This window comes from Mastomys coucha, unplaced genomic scaffold (genome assembly GCF_008632895.1).
Source record: "Mastomys coucha isolate ucsf_1 unplaced genomic scaffold, UCSF_Mcou_1 pScaffold22, whole genome shotgun sequence".
Classification (NCBI taxonomy): Eukaryota; Metazoa; Chordata; class Mammalia; order Rodentia; family Muridae; genus Mastomys; species Mastomys coucha.
This window is the reverse complement of record NW_022196905.1, coordinates 89250163-89258844: the sequence shown is the minus strand read 5'-3', so window position 1 is coordinate 89258844 and position 8682 is coordinate 89250163. Positions and strand designations below refer to the sequence as shown.

The following is an 8682-nucleotide window of genomic DNA, read 5'->3' as shown; positions in this document are numbered from 1 at the left end:
CCCGTGTCTCTGTCTGTTTGTCTCATTTTGGAGCTAAATAACAGAGGAAAATAATCAAAGACTATATTCAGGACAAAACAAGTACAGTAAGCAGGTCACTGAGTGAGAGCCAGCCGCTGGCCTCCTGCATCAATGAGGACAGGATTTACAGAGCCACATGCTTCTCAAGTGGATCTGCTTCTCTTGCAAAGGGCAATATACTAAAACTTACTTTTCCACAGACACCTGTGACTCAGGACACACAAATGTCCTCACATAACTTGTTGCAATACTAATTATCACCCACCCATCTTGATGACAAGGTATGGCTACTATTTAACACTCAAATACCTAAGATGAGACAGTTGGCCTCTCCTCCAATTGCAGGGATGAGCTTACTGTATCCTATGCCAATATGGGATCTAATTTGCTTATCAGCAACCAACTTTAAGGCTGGGTACTCACCAGCTCTAACTCATGGTACAAGGTAGAGTCTATTGGAATGGCAGGGAATAATTTCCTGCCCGAACGACAGTGTGTGGTGGAGAAGGCCCCACTCCTCTTTCCTGCCTCTCTGTAAGATGATGCTTACACATGAGGTAGCTAATCTCTGACCATGGTGATCAGGACTGGTGGCCACTGAATTAGCCAACCGCCCTCCTGAACTCAAGTGAGACGGTAAATGCCTTCCTTACCTGCACCAGTCACTGAGACACTCTCTTTACTGCGCCTGTTCTTCACTTGAAGTACATACATAGTGCTACTAAAAACCAGTTATTTCTCTCAAGTCTAAAATAAGAGTTTCACATTAACTTTTTAAGACTTGTTTCTGGGCTAGGTGGTGGTGGGGCACACCTTTAATCCCAGCACTTGGGAGGCAGAGATAGGCGGATTCCTGAGTTCGAGGCCAGCCTGGTCTACAGAGTGAGTTCCAGGACAGCCAGAGCTACACAGAGAAACCCTGTCTCGAAAAACCAAAAAAAAAAAAAAAGACTTGCTTCTGGTATTCAACATTCTGTAACATGTTTTTCTTATAGGCATGTCAATTTTGTTAAAATGATAAAGGCATGATTGTTAAACTTGTGCTATTGTTGGAAAATATGAGACACTCTAGATACTTTCAAAATGCGCAAGAAAAGAATCCACAAGACATACAGACCTGACAAGAGAATAAGTATACACTGGTGGAAGTATGTGTGACAGTGAAAGTGACTGCTCTCTTTATAACCCACAGTTCCTTCCCCTCTTTCTCTCAGGGGTCTTGTGTGAAACTGCATGTGACATTGAACTGAGGTCTTCCCTGCCCCTCTCCACTATATACACACACACACACACACACACACACACACACGCACTTGTGAGCTCGCGCACGCACATACACACACACACACTCACGACCATACAATTAAATGATGATAAGCTTTGGTAGATAATTCTACCTATGTTTTACAAGCTATTATACAAATACATGTGATTTTTGTGTGTTTGCATGTTCTAATGAGTATTCCCATGCATCTATGAGCTAGTTCTGCACTGGTAGTAGAAATGACCATGGTGAACACTGTAAGTTGCTCACATATGCTGCAGTGAGAACAGAGGCTGGTTAAAAAGAAGACAGAGTTGAAATTGCAGCGTCTGACACAGATGCATCAGAGGCTCGGAATTATGACGTAATCAAGTTAGGCAGGTGAGTGGCCAGGGCTCTGGGCCACTGACAGCTGGACAGATGGCCACCACACCCTTGAGGAACATAAGGTGCAAGTATCTGTGCTGGCTAGCTTTATGTTAAGTTGACACAAGCTACAGTCATCAGAGAAGAGGACGCCTCAATTGAGAAACTGTCTCCATAAGATCAGGCTGAGGGTAAGCCTGTAGGCATTTTCTTAACTAGTGATTGATGGGGAGGGCCCATCCCAGTTGTGGGCTGGTGGTCCTGGGTTCTATAAGAGACTAAGCTGTACAAATCATGAGGAACGAGCCAGTAAGCAGCACCCTCCATGGCCTCTGCATCAGCTCCTGCCTACAAGGTTCCTGCTCTGTTTGAGTTCCTATCCTGACTTCCTTCAATGATGGACTATGTTGTGAAAAACTAACTTTAGTACTTTCCTCCCCAAGTTGCTTTTGATCATGGTGTTTCATCACCTTAGTAACCCTAGCTAAGGCAGTATCCTTCTCTTCTAAGTTTTAAGGCAGCCACCCCACACATAACAGACAAAATTCTAGGTAAAGACCACTTCTAACAAGAAGCTTCCACCTAAGAGACCACGTTAGACCACCTCTAGACAAGGAGCTAAATATGGGGTAACCAAGAGGACTACACGCTGGTGACTGGAAGAGAGGCAACACTGCACCAGGAAGGAGCGGCACGCCTCATCACACGAGCCTGAGAGCAAAGAAACAGTCTAACTCACAACCGTGAGATACAAGGCTGGAAGTCCAAATGCTGCCCAAGTGACTAACAGCAGAAAGTCAAGGTGAGGAGCAAGGAAGCCAGAGTCAGAGCAGGCCAGAGGCAGCTTCAGCCACCCCTAAGTGGGCAGAGAAAACAGAAGCAACGCATGTGCGCAGTCATCTCCCTGACTGGGCTAGGTAAAGACGAGCACTGAGCACTGAGCACTGAGCACTGAGCATACGGCCTTCCCTTGCTTCAGTTTCTGTTAGCCCAGAGAATTAACTAATCCCAACAGAGTTTGTCTCCACTTTTGTCCAGTTGTCTCACAATAAAACAAAAAACAAAAAACAAACAACAACAAAAACCCTTTAAACAGAGCAGTCTCCAGTGGCCTTTTCCTCTCTTGGAAACTCCTCAATCTCTCAGGAGTCTCTTTTCTTTAGTTTCAATTTCTCTTGTGTTCTATAAGCTAAGCTTGCTTCCACTTTGCATACTCTCACAGAGTTGGCATTTTTAATTTTCGCTGGCATAATACAACATGGAGCCACTATCTCAGGATGACCTTTGGTGACCATTGAGTATCCAGCACCATAAGACCATGGTTCAAGCAGAACTGGGCAAAGGGTCCCGTCATAAAAAGCCCTGAACCATATTTATGTAGGATCAGTCTTCTACAACCTCCATTAACAGAACAATATTATACTAGGCGCAACAACAAGCCGACACCTATCCGGCCACCCCGCAGGACCTAACAAGTAGTTATTCTGTATACCATACCATGCACTTTTAATGGTTTAGTCCACCACATAACAAAAGTGATTCAGGTGGCCTATGTGGTTGCTTGTTGTTATTTCTGGTGATGTTGCATTAAATGCCCCCTGCAGTAATGCTGTCCTGCTTTCTGGGATAGCTCAGTTCTGACGGGTTTTGGTTTGTTTGTTCCTTGGTACTGGGAAGGGAAATACAACATTCTTAAGGGCTAGAGCTTTTGGTTCTACAGAAAAGCTTCCCAAGCTAAGTCAGTAAAAGGAAAACACACTTCAAATTCAATGCTTTCAACAGCATGCTAAAAGGTCTCAGAAACTTCTAGCTGCAAGCAACTGAGCCAGTTTTCTTTTACCCTCATGAGACCTCCACAGCACTGAAAGTGTTGTCAATTTGACAGGAAATGCCTCTCAATTTCCTATTTCTCTCTGAAAGCCACCAGCCCTGACAGGAACCATCTTTACCTCAGTGTGTTGGCCTCTTCATGGCTCAGGTGCTTGTCTTTGGTATCTCTTCCTAAGACTTTCCCTTTCCTTTCAATCAGTAGAATTTCTCCTCAATGTAAAAAAAAACAAAAAAACAAAAAAACAAAAAAACAAAAAAAAAAAACAAAAAACTCCTGATTGTTTGTTTCACTTGGTCCACAAACTGTGTTTGCAAATGAAAAGGCTATGTACTATATGTCTACGAACATAAAGGAACAGTAAGAGAGAAGACACTGGTGTTTGCCTGCATCATGTAACTGAAGAAGGAAGACCATCACATTGCCGTCAGAGGCACTGTGATGTTACATATTAGGAGTTGTGCTGTTTGCTGAGCAGAATAACCTTAAGCTGGGGTACGGTGGGAGAGCTGCACTGACTTTGGCACCTTAAAGATGCCTGCATGTCACGTTTAAACATTATGTAGACTTAAACTTGTTCAATTACTGGTTGACCACAAACATCTTTAAAAATATCATTTCTGGACAAGAAAGATATGTTTCAGCAGTATTTGGTCTAAGCAATTCCTTTCAATTCTAACATGATCTACCCACAGTTGAGATAAGCCCCACTGTATTACCCTTGTATCAAACAGAAGATCATGTTCCCATGACTACTGGCTTGATTACAAATTACTAAACCAAAAAGGAATCATGGAAAAGCCAAAAATTGGGAAGTCAGTATAAGATATCAAAAACATGCAATATAGTCATACTGCATAAATACTGCCATGTTCATACAATTCCCTTACTTATTGCATGAATTTTAGTTCTCATCACTCGCTGTTTTTACCACACAGTGTAGTTGGTACTATTTATTAATACAGCATTTCATTGGGTATTTAACATGAAGCAAGATGTAACTAAAATGAAAAACCTTTGAATTACTAAAACTGCTGTCTTCCCATAAAGGGAAGGGGATAATTTCTCAAATCCCTTGTTAAAACTAACATGTGCTAATTTCTTTGGCATTCTTCTACCTATACATAAGAATGTTCTGAAGAAGTCCTCATTTAAAGTTACCCACATGTTGTAAAGGAAAGATGGTGAATGCTCTGCGGTTAGTTACATGTAGATGGTGAGCATGAGGTATTCCCTGTAGCACTTTTCACCTTTCTATGTGCTTTGAAGTTTCTACTATTGAACTGCATCCATAGCCCTTGTACTGAGAGAGCACTTCTGCGTAGTCCAAGCTGGTCACCATCTCCCAAGTGCTGGGATCACTGGTACAAACCTTCCACACAATTCTAAGAGCTCTGAGGTTCTGTGCTGAGTCCCACCTCCCTACGTAAGCTGGGGATCTGTACCTGGTCTACTCCTCTCAGAGTGTTTCCCCTCTTGCCACCCAATCTCACCACCACCACTGAGAAGCAGTTTTCCTAAGACAGTCACTACTGTTGACTATACACTAGAGACTTGCCCAAAAGGACTGTAAGTCTCTTGTGACAGAGAATGTTTATGGTAGCCTAGCAACCTTCAGCTCCAACATCCCAACACATGAAACACGGCATGTTTATCATACACTTGGCCATGGGTGATGATTCCTATTATGAAATGTATCTGGAAGAGGAAAAAAGGGGGAAGGGAGGATAACCTCCCATGTCATCTTTTTCTTTCCTGTATATTTTATCAGCAAAGTAGAGGAAGGATTCAACTAGCAGTAACTCCTAGCTCCAACCATCGCCATAGAAAACTTATGTGACTCTGAAGCCGTGTTCAAGATAAGTAGGAAAGGTACTTACGTGTGTCTGTGTGATCTGAGGCATAAGAAAGTCCTTCCTCCCATTGACTGCTTATCTCTGGTACAACAGAGCCCTAGGTTAAGTCAGCAAATCCAAGGCTTTCTCGTAAAAGTGCAACTCTTTCTAACTAGGAATGATTACCAACTTACATTCTTGCCAAAGCTATTGTTATCAGTAAGGAGAATGAATCAGAATTGACGTTCATATTTTATTTCATTCCAGTAACATCACACAGCATTTAATATATTTCCACTTTACAGATAAGAAAGAGACCAAAGGAGGCAGACAGCTAGTCTAACAACAGAGAGCCATGTCTTTTATTCCCCTATAAATCTCTGGTTCTAATGATTTTTACATCCCACACCTACCCATGCAGGTATTTGCCAAACAAAATGTATAATTACAAACAAAAGAATCTAGAAATAACAGAACTGAAGAACAAGACAAATGAAGAAGTCAAAAAAGAACAATGCCCTCCTCAATTTTTTCTTAAGAAAATTTGACTTAATAAGCACGATATCTTATGTATGAAAGATGAACCAAGATTAACCATGTTTAAACTGGACATTTTAAAGCCTTTAAAAAAGAAAAAAAGCAATGGTACCCAGGTGTGCCTATAACCCCAACAACTTGAGAGGTAAACACAGGTGGACCAGGCACTTGGTCATCCTCAGCTACAAAATTAGTTCAAGACCACAAAAAATCCTATCTCAAAACACACACAAAAATATTCCTATGGAACAAGGAACTATGAACAATAAGGATACACAATGAACCACTTCAAATTAAAAAGTTTCTTAAGCTGTAATACTTGAGACTATGATCAGGTTTTTAAGCCGTAATACTTCAGCCAGCCATCAGACTGTTCAATCTCTCTGAAATTTTATAACTAACTAGAGACCATTGTTGCTATCAGCCTGCAGGTAGACCCTCTCCCCAGGGCACACACCATCAGTTCATCCCTACAAGCTCAGTGTGCTGTCCATTTACACCGAAGCTGTGTGTGCTACAGGCATCTGAGTCTGGACCTTCACAAATGTACTAATACAAATTTATCAAGCACAGTAGTTACTTGGGTAAATTCGAGATCTCTCTTATCTAACAGATTTCACTATAAAAACAAGGACTGTGTACAGCTCAATTACTGTAATATTAGCAACACCAACATCTTGACTGACACCCAAATTATCTGTAGACTGAATAACTAATATTGATCAATCAATTTAGCTGGGAAATACTTCTAGTTAATCTCTGAGTCCTCATTCCTTGATGTCAACTATATTCTAATGGAGAATACAAATTCTAAAAACTGAACACAAGTTCATTATCATAGACCATGTTTAACATTTATACAACAAGCTGTTTAACAGCTTCCTGGTTCCTTTTGGTTCCTTCCTAGAAAAAGCACTTTCAGTTTAACAATCAATTGTCAATATTATTTCAAATACAAAAAGTGTTTCTTTTCATCCTGGAAGCAAAAATGCCCTCAATGATCAAAATGAAGTAAGTCAGCATACTTTGTGGGAATTTTTCAGTACGAGGCCACTTTATATCTTCCATGTAATTAATTCTTAAACTCTGTTTTCCGTATTAACTCCATTGCTCTGCTTTTTTACAATAAAAATTAGAAGCAATCTTATTCCAATCTCTACAAAATTAGATAGTAAGAATAATCTCAGTCTACAGAACGGCAGGTGGCTGCAGACAGCAATGTTTCTGATAAATTTCAAAATGTGTTAAAATAGAGAATTTAGAATATTCTCAACACAAAGAAATGGCAAATAAGTTGATGGATTTAATAACTTCACACTATACACATGTATCAAAATATCACACTGTACCAAATAGATATATCACAAAAATTTAAAAAGCCAGAAGTATTAACATACATCAGTAATTCCAGCAATAAAAGAGGAGGCAGCCAGCCTGGACTACATAAGATGTTGTCTCAAAATACAAGGAACTGTAGAGATGTAGATCAATAGTAGAATAGGTTAAGGCCCTAGGCTCAATCCCCAGTACTATAAATAAATGCGTAAAAATCTTAAAAGAGAAGTCATAAAATACACAAGGGATACACTCTTGTGCTCTCAACAACTGACTTCCTCATCCAACTGACTCATTCACTGCTCTCAAAACTGAAGCACCTGTCCAGCTCTGACGGTTGTGTCCTTTCACTTCCACGGTTGTGATCCTCCACAGTTGGGGCATTCTTTGTATGATTTTCATCTCTTAGGCTTTTATGCTCCACCCTCAGAATATAGCATGAGTCCATTTCCCAAAATCCTCACTGGCCTAATCAAAACCACTGTCACTTTGATCAAAATGACATCAGAATCTCCCTCCATGTGGATTTCCTGCTTCTGATATTTATGTTTATTTGATTTTCCACACATTGGCCCATATTAAGATCTGGGTCCAACGTGTCCCCTCTGTGTTCACAACCCTCCTGTGGCTCCCATTTCACTGAAGTCAGAAAGAAGTGGGAAAGGATTCTACCTTCTCCGAGACAGAAGGAGACTGCAGTATCTGGCTCTTCCTCTGCTCTAACCTCTTCCCGCCCCCACGCCCCCCCTCCACTGCACACCCCCTCCCATGTCAGGGACTTCACATGACTTACTTTGTTCTACCTGAGACTTTTCTCCCTGTCTTCCCATCTCTTCTCAACTCCCTCCTACTTTTCCAGCACGTAGATTTAATGTTTTACGTCTCTGTGACAGACTCTCCAAAACAGTTTTCCAGGGACCATCAAGCCTGCTTTAGTTCTTTGCCCTTCTGAGGCCTTACTGTTGTCTTCTGGGAAGTATTCAGTTTACTTGTCTTGTTTCAATCACTGTGCAGCATTTAAAACTCATGAGTAATTCAATGAACTGCTTGTGGCTAACTTTGTTCCACCTGCTGTATCATGGCTTGGCACATTACAAGCATTTACTATGTACATGTTTATGACTAGTTAATGCGGATGTTTTCATCTGAAATAGTGTTCTAGCAGTGTAGGTAGTCTAGGAGTCTGAGAAACAAAGATAACCTGCACCCAGGTCAAAAGCAGTGATTTCCAGTGCACAGGGCTGGTGAAACAGAAAGCATTCTCTGGGAGCAGTGATGTGGAGGGCACATGGTCAGTCTTCTATCCTCAGCAGATGTTTGTCTTCTGAGGTAAAAAAGTGGTTCTATTTTTCATGTTCGTATGTGCAAGTGCTGTTTTCTGCACATGTTTGAGCTCCTTCTTCACCCTCCTGCTCACCTGCAGTCCATCCTCCACCTCACAGCCCTGCTCACCTGCTGTCCACCCTTCACCCCACAGCCCTGCTCACCTGCTGTCC

General features: G+C 41.5%; 1 protein-coding gene and 1 long non-coding RNA gene across 2 annotated transcripts in view; one reads left to right on the top strand and one right to left on the bottom strand.

Moving 5' to 3' along the window:
• Bmp2k (BMP2 inducible kinase) overlaps window positions 1–8682 on the bottom strand; it is a 103855-nt gene that overhangs the window by 72074 nt on the left and 23099 nt on the right. The gene's annotated exons all lie outside the window — the stretch shown is intronic.
• Window positions 5106–8682, top strand: part of LOC116104765 — a 7037-nt gene continuing 3460 nt past the window's right edge. Inside the window, exon 1 of the long non-coding RNA XR_004123958.1 lies at window positions 5106–5351. This is a non-coding gene — a long non-coding RNA (uncharacterized LOC116104765). The remainder of the gene's footprint in view (window positions 5352–8682) is intronic.